Source organism: Amia ocellicauda, chromosome 12, assembly GCF_036373705.1.
Source record: "Amia ocellicauda isolate fAmiCal2 chromosome 12, fAmiCal2.hap1, whole genome shotgun sequence".
NCBI classification, from domain to species: domain Eukaryota; kingdom Metazoa; phylum Chordata; class Actinopteri; order Amiiformes; family Amiidae; genus Amia; species Amia ocellicauda.
The window spans coordinates 20,729,212-20,743,869 of record NC_089861.1 but is presented as its reverse complement, the minus strand read 5'-3'; the positions used below and the strand labels follow the sequence as shown (position 1 = coordinate 20,743,869).

Below are 14,658 nucleotides of genomic sequence, written 5' to 3'. Positions count from 1 at the left end.
GCATTGACAGTCGTTGGTCTCAACTGACAACAAGTGCACACATCAGCCTGCTTCCTGAACCAGCAGGCTTTTACCGTCCCCTTCGCCACTCTACACTTCCTTACCATAAAGAAAGGCAACAAGCAGAAGGAGGCGCCCAACGTGGGGCTCGAACCCACGACCCTGAGATTAAGAGTCTCATGCTCTACCGACTGAGCTAGCCGGGCCACTGGGGGGGCCGCAGAGCAAGACAACCCGCCGGAGTCTGCAAGGGGAAATGCGGCCACTTGACGGACGCACGGGCGTCCGATACTTTCCGACTTCCGTGCCTGCATTCACCATCCGGAGGCTTCGGCTCAAATCGTCTATTCTGGTCCAAAGAGTTCTTGGGAGGGTTACAGGCTGCAGTTCATGCCGAACTACGAGCGCCTGCTCGACGTGAGCACATCATTGGCACTTTTGCGTGAAGGCCAGCTCCCACAAGTGAGCAGAGTGGCGCAGCGGAAGCGTGCTGGGCCCATAACCCAGAGGTCGATGGATCGAAACCATTCTCTGCTATGACTTTTAGATTCCTTTGCGTTGCGTAACAGAAAGCCATATGCTCTCAGAGACCTCACCTGCACTTGAGGACTTGAAAAACTGCAGCAGCAAGTTCGTTTTCTAAGCAATCGTAAAAGGCTTCTCACGCTGACTGAAGGAATATTTATCCATCCATCCATCTATCTATCTATCCCTATCTATCTGTATTTCTGTCTTTCAACATTTGTGAATGTCAATGTAGCCTGCAAACTCGTGCCTTTGCGAAAGGCTAGGACGAGGCAAATCACAGCTCTGGGTGAAGCTAGCATTGACAGTCGTTGGTCTCAACTGACAACAAGTGCACACATCAGCCTGCTTCCTGAACCAGCAGGCTTTTACCGTCCCCTTCGCCACTCTACACTTCCTTACCATAAAGAAAGGCAACAAGCAACCCATAACCCAGAGGTCGATGGATCGAAACCATTCTCTGCTATGACTTTTAGATTCCTTTGCATTGCGTAACAGAAAGCCATATGCTCTCAGAGACCTCACCTGCACTTGAGGACTTGAAAAACTGCAGCAGCAAGTTCGTTTTCTAAGCAATCGTAAAAGGCTTCTCACGCTGACTGAAGGAATATTTATCCATCCATCCATCTATCTATCTATCCCTATCTATCTGTATTTCTGTCTTTCAACATTTGTGAATGTCAATGTAGCCTGCAAACTCGTGCCTTTGCGAAAGGCTAGGACGAGGCAAATCACAGCTCTGGGTGAAGCTAGCATTGACAGTCGTTGGTCTCAACTGACAACAAGTGCACACATCAGCCTGCTTCCTGAACCAGCAGGCTTTTACCGTCCCCTTCGCCACTCTACACTTCCTTACCATAAAGAAAGGCAACAAGCAACCCATAACCCAGAGGTCGATGGATCGAAACCATTCTCTGCTATGACTTTTAGATTCCTTTGCGTTGCGTAACAGAAAGCCATATGCTCTCAGAGACCTCACCTGCACTTGAGGACTTGAAAAACTGCAGCAGCAAGTTCGTTTTCTAAGCAATCGTAAAAGGCTTCTCACGCTGACTGAAGGAATATTTATCCATCCATCCATCTATCTATCTATCCCTATCTATCTGTATTTCTGTCTTTCAACATTTGTGAATGTCAATGTAGCCTGCAAACTCGTGCCTTTGCGAAAGGCTAGGACGAGGCAAATCACAGCTCTGGGTGAAGCTAGCATTGACAGTCGTTGGTCTCAACTGACAACAAGTGCACACATCAGCCTGCTTCCTGAACCAGCAGGCTTTTACCGTCCCCTTCACCACTCTACACTTCCTTACCATAAAGAAAGGCAACAAGCAACCCATAACCCAGAGGTCGATGGATCGAAACCATTCTCTGCTATGACTTTTAGATTCCTTTGCGTTGCGTAACAGAAAGCCATATGCTCTCAGAGACCTCACCTGCACTTGAGGACTTGAAAAACTGCAGCAGCAAGTTCGTTTTCTAAGCAATCGTAAAAGGCTTCTCACGCTGACTGAAGGAATATTTATCCATCCATCCATCTATCTATCTATCCCTATCTATCTGTATTTCTGTCTTTCAACATTTGTGAATGTCAATGTAGCCTGCAAACTCGTGCCTTTGCGAAAGGCTAGGACGAGGCAAATCACAGCTCTGGGTGAAGCTAGCATTGACAGTCGTTGGTCTCAACTGACAACAAGTGCACACATCAGCCTGCTTCCTGAACCAGCAGGCTTTTACCGTCCCCTTCGCCACTCTACACTTCCTTACCATAAAGAAAGGCAACAAGCAGAAGGAGGCGCCCAACGTGGGGCTCGAACCCACGACCCTGAGATTAAGAGTCTCATGCTCTACCGACTGAGCTAGCCGGGCCACTGGGGGGGCCGCAGAGCAAGACAACCCGCCGGAGTCTGCAAGGGGAAATGCGGCCACTTGACGGACGCACGGGCGTCCGATACTTTCCGACTTCCGTGCCTGCATTCACCATCCGGAGGCTTCGGCTCAAATCGTCTATTCTGGTCCAAAGAGTTCTTGGGAGGGTTACAGGCTGCAGTTCATGCCGAACTACGAGCGCCTGCTCGACGTGAGCACATCATTGGCACTTTTGCGTGAAGGCCAGCTCCCACAAGTGAGCAGAGTGGCGCAGCGGAAGCGTGCTGGGCCCATAACCCAGAGGTCGATGGATCGAAACCATTCTCTGCTATGACTTTTAGATTCCTTTGCGTTGCGTAACAGAAAGCCATATGCTCTCAGAGACCTCACCTGCACTTGAGGACTTGAAAAACTGCAGCAGCAAGTTCGTTTTCTAAGCAATCGTAAAAGGCTTCTCACGCTGACTGAAGGAATATTTATCCATCCATCCATCTATCTATCTATCCCTATCTATCTGTATTTCTGTCTTTCAACATTTGTGAATGTCAATGTAGCCTGCAAACTCGTGCCTTTGCGAAAGGCTAGGACGAGGCAAATCACAGCTCTGGGTGAAGCTAGCATTGACAGTCGTTGGTCTCAACTGACAACAAGTGCACACATCAGCCTGCTTCCTGAACCAGCAGGCTTTTACCGTCCCCTTCACCACTCTACACTTCCTTACCATAAAGAAAGGCAACAAGCAACCCATAACCCAGAGGTCGATGGATCGAAACCATTCTCTGCTATGACTTTTAGATTCCTTTGCGTTGCGTAACAGAAAGCCATATGCTCTCAGAGACCTCACCTGCACTTGAGGACTTGAAAAACTGCAGCAGCAAGTTCGTTTTCTAAGCAATCGTAAAAGGCTTCTCACGCTGACTGAAGGAATATTTATCCATCCATCCATCTATCTATCTATCCCTATCTATCTGTATTTCTGTCTTTCAACATTTGTGAATGTCAATGTAGCCTGCAAACTCGTGCCTTTGCGAAAGGCTAGGACGAGGCAAATCACAGCTCTGGGTGAAGCTAGCATTGACAGTCGTTGGTCTCAACTGACAACAAGTGCACACATCAGCCTGCTTCCTGAACCAGCAGGCTTTTACCGTCCCCTTCACCACTCTACACTTCCTTACCATAAAGAAAGGCAACAAGCAACCCATAACCCAGAGGTCGATGGATCGAAACCATTCTCTGCTATGACTTTTAGATTCCTTTGCGTTGCGTAACAGAAAGCCATATGCTCTCAGAGACCTCACCTGCACTTGAGGACTTGAAAAACTGCAGCAGCAAGTTCGTTTTCTAAGCAATCGTAAAAGGCTTCTCACGCTGACTGAAGGAATATTTATCCATCCATCCATCTATCTATCTATCCCTATCTATCTGTATTTCTGTCTTTCAACATTTGTGAATGTCAATGTAGCCTGCAAACTCGTGCCTTTGCGAAAGGCTAGGACGAGGCAAATCACAGCTCTGGGTGAAGCTAGCATTGACAGTCGTTGGTCTCAACTGACAACAAGTGCACACATCAGCCTGCTTCCTGAACCAGCAGGCTTTTACCGTCCCCTTCACCACTCTACACTTCCTTACCATAAAGAAAGGCAACAAGCAGAAGGAGGCGCCCAACGTGGGGCTCGAACCCACGACCCTGAGATTAAGAGTCTCATGCTCTACCGACTGAGCTAGCCGGGCCACTGGGGGGGCCGCAGAGCAAGACAACCCGCCGGAGTCTGCAAGGGGAAATGCGGCCACTTGACGGACGCACGGGCGTCCGATACTTTCCGACTTCCGTGCCTGCATTCACCATCCGGAGGCTTCGGCTCAAATCGTCTATTCTGGTCCAAAGAGTTCTTGGGAGGGTTACAGGCTGCAGTTCATGCCGAACTACGAGCGCCTGCTCGACGTGAGCACATCATTGGCACTTTTGCGTGAAGGCCAGCTCCCACAAGTGAGCAGAGTGGCGCAGCGGAAGCGTGCTGGGCCCATAACCCAGAGGTCGATGGATCGAAACCATTCTCTGCTATGACTTTTAGATTCCTTTGCGTTGCGTAACAGAAAGCCATATGCTCTCAGAGACCTCACCTGCACTTGAGGACTTGAAAAACTGCAGCAGCAAGTTCGTTTTCTAAGCAATCGTAAAAGGCTTCTCACGCTGACTGAAGGAATATTTATCCATCCATCCATCTATCTATCTATCCCTATCTATCTGTATTTCTGTCTTTCAACATTTGTGAATGTCAATGTAGCCTGCAAACTCGTGCCTTTGCGAAAGGCTAGGACGAGGCAAATCACAGCTCTGGGTGAAGCTAGCATTGACAGTCGTTGGTCTCAACTGACAACAAGTGCACACATCAGCCTGCTTCCTGAACCAGCAGGCTTTTACCGTCCCCTTCACCACTCTACACTTCCTTACCATAAAGAAAGGCAACAAGCAACCCATAACCCAGAGGTCGATGGATCGAAACCATTCTCTGCTATGACTTTTAGATTCCTTTGCGTTGCGTAACAGAAAGCCATATGCTCTCAGAGACCTCACCTGCACTTGAGGACTTGAAAAACTGCAGCAGCAAGTTCGTTTTCTAAGCAATCGTAAAAGGCTTCTCACGCTGACTGAAGGAATATTTATCCATCCATCCATCTATCTATCTATCTATCTATCCCTATCTATCTGTATTTCTGTCTTTCAACATTTGTGAATGTCAATGTAGCCTGCAAACTCGTGCCTTTGCGAAAGGCTAGGACGAGGCAAATCACAGCTCTGGGTGAAGCTAGCATTGACAGTCGTTGGTCTCAACTGACAACAAGTGCACACATCAGCCTGCTTCCTGAACCAGCAGGCTTTTACCGTCCCCTTCACCACTCTACACTTCCTTACCATAAAGAAAGGCAACAAGCAACCCATAACCCAGAGGTCGATGGATCGAAACCATTCTCTGCTATGACTTTTAGATTCCTTTGCGTTGCGTAACAGAAAGCCATATGCTCTCAGAGACCTCACCTGCACTTGAGGACTTGAAAAACTGCAGCAGCAAGTTCGTTTTCTAAGCAATCGTAAAAGGCTTCCCACGCTGACTGAAGGAATATTTATCCATCCATCCATCTATCTATCTATCCCTATCTATCTGTATTTCTGTCTTTCAACATTTGTGAATGTCAATGTAGCCTGCAAACTCGTGCCTTTGCGAAAGGCTAGGACGAGGCAAATCACAGCTCTGGGTGAAGCTAGCATTGACAGTCGTTGGTCTCAACTGACAACAAGTGCACACATCAGCCTGCTTCCTGAACCAGCAGGCTTTTACCGTCCCCTTCGCCACTCTACACTTCCTTACCATAAAGAAAGGCAACAAGCAGAAGGAGGCGCCCAACGTGGGGCTCGAACCCACGACCCTGAGATTAAGAGTCTCATGCTCTACCGACTGAGCTAGCCGGGCCACTGGGGGGGCCGCAGAGCAAGACAACCCGCCGGAGTCTGCAAGGGGAAATGCGGCCACTTGACGGACGCACGGGCGTCCGATACTTTCCGACTTCCGTGCCTGCATTCACCATCCGGAGGCTTCGGCTCAAATCGTCTATTCTGGTCCAAAGAGTTCTTGGGAGGGTTACAGGCTGCAGTGAGCAGAGTGGCGCAGCGGAAGCGTGCTGGGCCCATAACCCAGAGGTCGATGGATCGAAACCATTCTCTGCTATGACTTTTAGATTCCTTTGCGTTGCGTAACAGAAAGCCATATGCTCTCAGAGACCTCACCTGCACTTGAGGACTTGAAAAACTGCAGCAGCAAGTTCGTTTTCTAAGCAATCGTAAAAGGCTTCTCACGCTGACTGAAGGAATATTTATCCATCCATCCATCTATCTATCTATCCCTATCTATCTGTATTTCTGTCTTTCAACATTTGTGATTGTCAATGTAGCCTGCAAACTCGTGCCTTTGCGAAAGGCTAGGACGAGGCAAATCACAGCTCTGGGTGAAGCTAGCATTGACAGTCGTTGGTCTCAACTGACAACAAGTGCACACATCAGCCTGCTTCCTGAACCAGCAGGCTTTTACCGTCCCCTTCGCCACTCTACACTTCCTTACCATAAAGAAAGGCAACAAGCAACCCATAACCCAGAGGTCGATGGATCGAAACCATTCTCTGCTATGACTTTTAGATTCCTTTGCGTTGCGTAACAGAAAGCCATATGCTCTCAGAGACCTCACCTGCACTTGAGGACTTGAAAAACTGCAGCAGCAAGTTCGTTTTCTAAGCAATCGTAAAAGGCTTCTCACGCTGACTGAAGGAATATTTATCCATCCATCCATCTATCTATCTGTATTTCTGTCTTTCAACATTTGTGAATGTCAATGTAGCCTGCAAACTCGTGCCTTTGCGAAAGGCTAGGACGAGGCAAATCACAGCTCTGGGTGAAGCTAGCATTGACAGTCGTTGGTCTCAACTGACAACAAGTGCACACATCAGCCTGCTTCCTGAACCAGCAGGCTTTTACCGTCCCCTTCACCACTCTACACTTCCTTACCATAAAGAAAGGCAACAAGCAACCCATAACCCAGAGGTCGATGGATCGAAACCATTCTCTGCTATGACTTTTAGATTCCTTTGCGTTGCGTAACAGAAAGCCATATGCTCTCAGAGACCTCACCTGCACTTGAGGACTTGAAAAACTGCAGCAGCAAGTTCGTTTTCTAAGCAATCGTAAAAGGCTTCTCACGCTGACTGAAGGAATATTTATCCATCCATCCATCTATCTATCTATCCCTATCTATCTGTATTTCTGTCTTTCAACATTTGTGAATGTCAATGTAGCCTGCAAACTCGTGCCTTTGCGAAAGGCTAGGACGAGGCAAATCACAGCTCTGGGTGAAGCTAGCATTGACAGTCGTTGGTCTCAACTGACAACAAGTGCACACATCAGCCTGCTTCCTGAACCAGCAGGCAATTACCGTCCCCTTCGCCACTCTACACTTCCTTACCATAAAGAAAGGCAACAAGCAGAAGGAGGCGCCCAACGTGGGGCTCGAACCCACGACCCTGAGATTAAGAATCTCATGCTCTACCGACTGAGCTAGCCGGGCCACTGGGGGGGCTGCAGAGCAAGACAACCCGCCGGAGTCTGCAAGGGGAAATGCGGCCACTTGACGGACGCACGGGCGTCCGATACTTTCCGACTTCCGTGCCTGCATTCACCATCCGGAGGCTTCGGCTCAAATCGTCTATTCTGGTCCAAAGAGTTCTTGGGAGGGTTACAGGCTGCAGTTCATGCCGAACTACGAGCGCCTGCTCGACGTGAGCACATCATTGGCACTTTTGCGTGAAGGCCAGCTCCCACAAGTGAGCAGAGTGGCGCAGCGGAAGCGTGCTGGGCCCATAACCCAGAGGTCGATGGATTGAAACCATTCTCTGCTATGACTTTTAGATTCCTTTGCGTTGCGTAACAGAAAGCCATATGCTCTCAGAGACCTCACCTGCACTTGAGGACTTGAAAAACTGCAGCAGCAAGTTCGTTTTCTAAGCAATCGTAAAAGGCTTCCCACGCTGACTGAAGGAATATTTATCCATCCATCCATCTATCTATCTATCCCTATCTATCTGTATTTCTGTCTTTCAACATTTGTGAATGTCAATGTAGCCTGCAAACTCGTGCCTTTGCGAAAGGCTAGGACGAGGCAAATCACAGCTCTGGGTGAAGCTAGCATTGACAGTCGTTGGTCTCAACTGACAACAAGTGCACACATCAGCCTGCTTCCTGAACCAGCAGGCTTTTACCGTCCCCTTCACCACTCTACACTTCCTTACCATAAAGAAAGGCAACAAGCAACCCATAACCCAGAGGTCGATGGATCGAAACCATTCTCTGCTATGACTTTTAGATTCCTTTGCGTTGCGTAACAGAAAGCCATATGCTCTCAGAGACCTCACCTGCACTTGAGGACTTGAAAAACTGCAGCAGCAAGTTCGTTTTCTAAGCAATCGTAAAAGGCTTCTCACGCTGACTGAAGGAATATTTATCCATCCATCCATCTATCTATCTATCCCTATCTATCTGTATTTCTGTCTTTCAACATTTGTGAATGTCAATGTAGCCTGCAAACTCGTGCCTTTGCGAAAGGCTAGGACGAGGCAAATCACAGCTCTGGGTGAAGCTAGCATTGACAGTCGTTGGTCTCAACTGACAACAAGTGCACACATCAGCCTGCTTCCTGAACCAGCAGGCTTTTACCGTCCCCTTCGCCACTCTACACTTCCTTACCATAAAGAAAGGCAACAAGCAACCCATAACCCAGAGGTCGATGGATCGAAACCATTCTCTGCTATGACTTTTAGATTCCTTTGCGTTGCGTAACAGAAAGCCATATGCTCTCAGAGACCTCACCTGCACTTGAGGACTTGAAAAACTGCAGCAGCAAGTTCGTTTTCTAAGCAATCGTAAAAGGCTTCCCACGCTGACTGAAGGAATATTTATCCATCCATCCATCTATCTATCTATCCCTATCTATCTGTATTTCTGTCTTTCAACATTTGTGAATGTCAATGTAGCCTGCAAACTCGTGCCTTTGCGAAAGGCTAGGACGAGGCAAATCACAGCTCTGGGTGAAGCTAGCATTGACAGTCGTTGGTCTCAACTGACAACAAGTGCACACATCAGCCTGCTTCCTGAACCAGCAGGCTTTTACCGTCCCCTTCGCCACTCTACACTTCCTTACCATAAAGAAAGGCAACAAGCAGAAGGAGGCGCCCAACGTGGGGCTCGAACCCACGACCCTGAGATTAAGAGTCTCATGCTCTACCGACTGAGCTAGCTGGGCCACTGGGGGGGCCGCAGAGCAAGACAACCCGCCGGAGTCTGCAAGGGGAAATGCGGCCACTTGACGGACGCACGGGCGTCCGATACTTTCCGACTTCCGTGCCTGCATTCACCATCCGGAGGCTTCGGCTCAAATCGTCTATTCTGGTCCAAAGAGTTCTTGGGAGGGTTACAGGCTGCAGTTCATGCCGAACTACGAGCGCCTGCTCGACGTGAGCACATCATTGGCACTTTTGCGTGAAGGCCAGCTCCCACAAGTGAGCAGAGTGGTGCAGCGGAAGCGTGCTGGGCCCATAACCCAGAGGTCGATGGATCGAAACCATTCTCTGCTATGACTTTTAGATTCCTTTGCGTTGCGTAACAGAAAGCCATATGCTCTCAGAGACCTCACCTGCACTTGAGGACTTGAAAAACTGCAGCAGCAAGTTCGTTTTCTAAGCAATCGTAAAAGGCTTCTCACGCTGACTGAAGGAATATTTATCCATCCATCCATCTATCTATCTATCCCTATCTATCTGTATTTCTGTCTTTCAACATTTGTGAATGTCAATGTAGCCTGCAAACTCGTGCCTTTGCGAAAGGCTAGGACGAGGCAAATCACAGCTCTGGGTGAAGCTAGCATTGACAGTCGTTGGTCTCAACTGACAACAAGTGCACACATCAGCCTGCTTCCTGAACCAGCAGGCTTTTACCGTCCCCTTCACCACTCTACACTTCCTTACCATAAAGAAAGGCAACAAGCAACCCATAACCCAGAGGTCGATGGATCGAAACCATTCTCTGCTATGACTTTTAGATTCCTTTGCGTTGCGTAACAGAAAGCCATATGCTCTCAGAGACCTCACCTGCACTTGAGGACTTGAAAAACTGCAGCAGCAAGTTCGTTTTCTAAGCAATCGTAAAAGGCTTCTCACGCTGACTGAAGGAATATTTATCCATCCATCCATCTATCTATCTATCCCTATCTATCTGTATTTCTGTCTTTCAACATTTGTGATTGTCAATGTAGCCTGCAAACTCGTGCCTTTGCGAAAGGCTAGGACGAGGCAAATCACAGCTCTGGGTGAAGCTAGCATTGACAGTCGTTGGTCTCAACTGACAACAAGTGCACACATCAGCCTGCTTCCTGAACCAGCAGGCTTTTACCGTCCCCTTCGCCACTCTACACTTCCTTACCATAAAGAAAGGCAACAAGCAACCCATAACCCAGAGGTCGATGGATCGAAACCATTCTCTGCTATGACTTTTAGATTCCTTTGCGTTGCGTAACAGAAAGCCATATGCTCTCAGAGACCTCACCTGCACTTGAGGACTTGAAAAACTGCAGCAGCAAGTTCGTTTTCTAAGCAATCGTAAAAGGCTTCTCACGCTGACTGAAGGAATATTTATCCATCCATCTATCTATCTATCCCTATCTATCTGTATTTCTGTCTTTCAACATTTGTGAATGTCAATGTAGCCTGCAAACTCGTGCCTTTGCGAAAGGCTAGGACGAGGCAAATCACAGCTCTGGGTGAAGCTAGCATTGACAGTCGTTGGTCTCAACTGACAACAAGTGCACACATCAGCCTGCTTCCTGAACCAGCAGGCTTTTACCGTCCCCTTCGCCACTCTACACTTCCTTACCATAAAGAAAGGCAACAAGCAGAAGGAGGCGCCCAACGTGGGGCTCGAACCCACGACCCTGAGATTAAGAGTCTCATGCTCTACCGACTGAGCTAGCCGGGCCACTGGGGGGGCCGCAGAGCAAGACAACCCGCCGGAGTCTGCAAGGGGAAATGCGGCCACTTGACGGACGCACGGGCGTCCGATACTTTCCGACTTCCGTGCCTGCATTCACCATCCGGAGGCTTCGGCTCAAATCGTCTATTCTGGTCCAAAGAGTTCTTGGGAGGGTTACAGGCTGCAGTTCATGCCGAACTACGAGCGCCTGCTCGACGTGAGCACATCATTGGCACTTTTGCGTGAAGGCCAGCTCCCACAAGTGAGCAGAGTGGCGCAGCGGAAGCGTGCTGGGCCCATAACCCAGAGGTCGATGGATCGAAACCATTCTCTGCTATGACTTTTAGATTCCTTTGCGTTGCGTAACAGAAAGCCATATGCTCTCAGAGACCTCACCTGCACTTGAGGACTTGAAAAACTGCAGCAGCAAGTTCGTTTTCTAAGCAATCGTAAAAGGCTTCTCACGCTGACTGAAGGAATATTTATCCATCCATCCATCTATCTATCTATCCCTATCTATCTGTTTTTCTGTCTTTCAACATTTGTGAATGTCAATGTAGCCTGCAAACTCGTGCCTTTGCGAAAGGCTAGGACGAGGCAAATCACAGCTCTGGGTGAAGCTAGCATTGACAGTCGTTGGTCTCAACTGACAACAAGTGCACACATCAGCCTGCTTCCTGAACCAGCAGGCTTTTACCGTCCCCTTCGCCACTCTACACTTCCTTACCATAAAGAAAGGCAACAAGCAACCCATAACCCAGAGGTCGATGGATCGAAACCATTCTCTGCTATGACTTTTAGATTCCTTTGCGTTGCGTAACAGAAAGCCATATGCTCTCAGAGACCTCACCTGCACTTGAGGACTTGAAAAACTGCAGCAGCAAGTTCGTTTTCTAAGCAATCGTAAAAGGCTTCTCACGCTGACTGAAGGAATATTTATCCATCCATCCATCTATCTATCTATCCCTATCTATCTGTATTTCTGTCTTTCAACATTTGTGAATGTCAATGTAGCCTGCAAACTCGTGCCTTTGCGAAAGGCTAGGACGAGGCAAATCACAGCTCTGGGTGAAGCTAGCATTGACAGTCGTTGGTCTCAACTGACAACAAGTGCACACATCAGCCTGCTTCCTGAACCAGCAGGCTTTTACCGTCCCCTTCGCCACTCTACACTTCCTTACCATAAAGAAAGGCAACAAGCAGAAGGAGTCGCCCAACGTGGGGCTCGAACCCACGACCCTGAGATTAAGAGTCTCATGCTCTACCGACTGAGCTAGCCGGGCCACTGGGGGGGCCGCAGAGCAAGACAACCCACCGGAGTCTGCAAGGGGAAATGCGGCCACTTGACGGACGCACGGGCGTCCGATACTTTCCGACTTCCGTGCCTGCATTCACCATCCGGAGGCTTCGGCTCAAATCGTCTATTCTGGTCCAAAGAGTTCTTGGGAGGGTTACAGGCTGCAGTTCATGCCGAACTACGAGCGCCTGCTCGACGTGAGCACATCATTGGCACTTTTGCGTGAAGGCCAGCTCCCACAAGTGAGCAGAGTGGCGCAGCGGAAGCGTGCTGGGCCCATAACCCAGAGGTCGATGGATCGAAACCATTCTCTGCTATGACTTTTAGATTCCTTTGCGTTGCGTAACAGAAAGCCATATGCTCTCAGAGACCTCACCTGCACTTGAGGACTTGAAAAACTGCAGCAGCAAGTTCGTTTTCTAAGCAATCGTAAAAGGCTTCTCACGCTGACTGAAGGAATATTTATCCATCCATCCATCTATCTATCTATCCCTATCTATCTGTATTTCTGTCTTTCAACATTTGTGAATGTCAATGTAGCCTGCAAACTCGTGCCTTTGCGAAAGGCTAGGACGAGGCAAATCACAGCTCTGGGTGAAGCTAGCATTGACAGTCGTTGGTCTCAACTGACAACAAGTGCACACATCAGCCTGCTTCCTGAACCAGCAGGCTTTTACCGTCCCCTTCGCCACTCTACACTTCCTTACCATAAAGAAAGGCAACAAGCAGAAGGAGGCGCCCAACGTGGGGCTCGAACCCACGACCCTGAGATTAAGAGTCTCATGCTCTACCGACTGAGCTAGCTGGGCCACTGGGGGGGCCGCAGAGCAAGACAACCTGCCGGAGTCTGCAAGGGGAAATGCGGCCACTTGACGGACGCACGGGCGTCCGATACTTTCCGACTTCCGTGCCTGCATTCACCATCCGGAGGCTTCGGCTCAAATCGTCTATTCTGGTCCAAAGAGTTCTTGGGAGGGTTACAGGCTGCAGTTCATGCCGAACTACGAGCGCCTGCTCGACGTGAGCACATCATTGGCACTTTTGCGTGAAGGCCAGCTCCCACAAGTGAGCAGAGTGGTGCAGCGGAAGCGTGCTGGGCCCATAACCCAGAGGTCGATGGATCGAAACCATTCTCTGCTATGACTTTTAGATTCCTTTGCGTTGCGTAACAGAAAGCCATATGCTCTCAGAGACCTCACCTGCACTTGAGGACTTGAAAAACTGCAGCAGCAAGTTCGTTTTCTAAGCAATCGTAAAAGGCTTCTCACGCTGACTGAAGGAATATTTATCCATCCATCCATCTATCTATCTATCCCTATCTATCTGTATTTCTGTCTTTCAACATTTGTGAATGTCAATGTAGCCTGCAAACTCGTGCCTTTGCGAAAGGCTAGGACGAGGCAAATCACAGCTCTGGGTGAAGCTAGCATTGACAGTCGTTGGTCTCAACTGACAACAAGTGCACACATCAGCCTGCTTCCTGAACCAGCAGGCTTTTACCGTCCCCTTCACCACTCTACACTTCCTTACCATAAAGAAAGGCAACAAGCAACCCATAACCCAGAGGTCGATGGATCGAAACCATTCTCTGCTATGACTTTTAGATTCCTTTGCGTTGCGTAACAGAAAGCCATATGCTCTCAGAGACCTCACCTGCACTTGAGGACTTGAAAAACTGCAGCAGCAAGTTCGTTTTCTAAGCAATCGTAAAAGGCTTCTCACGCTGACTGAAGGAATATTTATCCATCCATCCATCTATCTATCTATCCCTATCTATCTGTATTTCTGTCTTTCAACATTTGTGAATGTCAATGTAGCCTGCAAACTCGTGCCTTTGCGAAAGGCTAGGACGAGGCAAATCACAGCTCTGGGTGAAGCTAGCATTGACAGTCGTTGGTCTCAACTGACAACAAGTGCACACATCAGCCTGCTTCCTGAACCAGCAGGCTTTTACCGTCCCCTTCGCCACTCTACACTTCCTTACCATAAAGAAAGGCAACAAGCAGAAGGAGGCGCCCAACGTGGGGCTCGAACCCACGACCCTGAGATTAAGAGTCTCATGCTCTACCGACTGAGCTAGCCGGGCCACTGGGGGGGCCGCAGAGCAAGACAACCCGCCGGAGTCTGCAAGGGGAAATGCGGCCACTTGACGGACGCACGGGCGTCCGATACTTTCCGACTTCCGTGCCTGCATTCACCATCCGGAGGCTTCGGCTCAAATCGTCTATTCTGGTCCAAAGAGTTCTTGGGAGGGTTACAGGCTGCAGTTCATGCCGAACTACGAGCGCCTGCTCGACGTGAGCACATCATTGGCACTTTTGCGTGAAGGCCAGCTCCCACAAGTGAGCAGAGTGGCGCAGCGGAAGCGTGCTGGGCCCATAACCCAGAGGTCGATGGATTGAAACCA

At 49.1% G+C, this 14,658-nt stretch overlaps 16 non-coding genes across 16 annotated transcripts; 6 read left to right on the top strand and 10 right to left on the bottom strand.

Moving 5' to 3' along the window:
• Positions 1 to 133: 133 nt before the first annotated feature.
• On the bottom strand, positions 134 to 206 carry trnak-cuu (transfer RNA lysine (anticodon CUU)). The gene has a single exon. It is a non-coding gene; the product is annotated as a tRNA-Lys (tRNA).
• A 259-nt stretch (positions 207 to 465) lies between these two features.
• On the top strand, positions 466 to 537 carry trnam-cau (transfer RNA methionine (anticodon CAU)). The gene has a single exon. It is a non-coding gene; the product is annotated as a tRNA-Met (tRNA).
• A 1,781-nt stretch (positions 538 to 2,318) lies between these two features.
• Positions 2,319 to 2,391, bottom strand: trnak-cuu (transfer RNA lysine (anticodon CUU)). Its single transcript has one exon. It is a non-coding gene; the product is annotated as a tRNA-Lys (tRNA).
• A 259-nt stretch (positions 2,392 to 2,650) lies between these two features.
• Positions 2,651 to 2,722, top strand: trnam-cau (transfer RNA methionine (anticodon CAU)). The gene has a single exon. It is a non-coding gene; the product is annotated as a tRNA-Met (tRNA).
• A 1,327-nt stretch (positions 2,723 to 4,049) lies between these two features.
• trnak-cuu (transfer RNA lysine (anticodon CUU)) lies at positions 4,050 to 4,122 on the bottom strand. Its single transcript has one exon. It is a non-coding gene; the product is annotated as a tRNA-Lys (tRNA).
• Positions 4,123 to 4,381: 259 nt separating this feature from the next.
• trnam-cau (transfer RNA methionine (anticodon CAU)) lies at positions 4,382 to 4,453 on the top strand. The gene has a single exon. It is a non-coding gene; the product is annotated as a tRNA-Met (tRNA).
• Positions 4,454 to 5,788: 1,335 nt separating this feature from the next.
• On the bottom strand, positions 5,789 to 5,861 carry trnak-cuu (transfer RNA lysine (anticodon CUU)). The gene has a single exon. It is a non-coding gene; the product is annotated as a tRNA-Lys (tRNA).
• A 183-nt stretch (positions 5,862 to 6,044) lies between these two features.
• On the top strand, positions 6,045 to 6,116 carry trnam-cau (transfer RNA methionine (anticodon CAU)). Its single transcript has one exon. It is a non-coding gene; the product is annotated as a tRNA-Met (tRNA).
• Positions 6,117 to 7,429: 1,313 nt separating this feature from the next.
• trnak-cuu (transfer RNA lysine (anticodon CUU)) lies at positions 7,430 to 7,502 on the bottom strand. The gene has a single exon. It is a non-coding gene; the product is annotated as a tRNA-Lys (tRNA).
• Positions 7,503 to 9,160: 1,658 nt separating this feature from the next.
• trnak-cuu (transfer RNA lysine (anticodon CUU)) lies at positions 9,161 to 9,233 on the bottom strand. Its single transcript has one exon. It is a non-coding gene; the product is annotated as a tRNA-Lys (tRNA).
• Positions 9,234 to 10,887: 1,654 nt separating this feature from the next.
• On the bottom strand, positions 10,888 to 10,960 carry trnak-cuu (transfer RNA lysine (anticodon CUU)). The gene has a single exon. It is a non-coding gene; the product is annotated as a tRNA-Lys (tRNA).
• Positions 10,961 to 11,219: 259 nt separating this feature from the next.
• Positions 11,220 to 11,291, top strand: trnam-cau (transfer RNA methionine (anticodon CAU)). The gene has a single exon. It is a non-coding gene; the product is annotated as a tRNA-Met (tRNA).
• An 873-nt stretch (positions 11,292 to 12,164) lies between these two features.
• trnak-cuu (transfer RNA lysine (anticodon CUU)) lies at positions 12,165 to 12,237 on the bottom strand. The gene has a single exon. It is a non-coding gene; the product is annotated as a tRNA-Lys (tRNA).
• A 259-nt stretch (positions 12,238 to 12,496) lies between these two features.
• trnam-cau (transfer RNA methionine (anticodon CAU)) lies at positions 12,497 to 12,568 on the top strand. Its single transcript has one exon. It is a non-coding gene; the product is annotated as a tRNA-Met (tRNA).
• A 419-nt stretch (positions 12,569 to 12,987) lies between these two features.
• On the bottom strand, positions 12,988 to 13,060 carry trnak-cuu (transfer RNA lysine (anticodon CUU)). The gene has a single exon. It is a non-coding gene; the product is annotated as a tRNA-Lys (tRNA).
• A 1,204-nt stretch (positions 13,061 to 14,264) lies between these two features.
• On the bottom strand, positions 14,265 to 14,337 carry trnak-cuu (transfer RNA lysine (anticodon CUU)). Its single transcript has one exon. It is a non-coding gene; the product is annotated as a tRNA-Lys (tRNA).
• Positions 14,338 to 14,658: the final 321 nt, after the last annotated feature.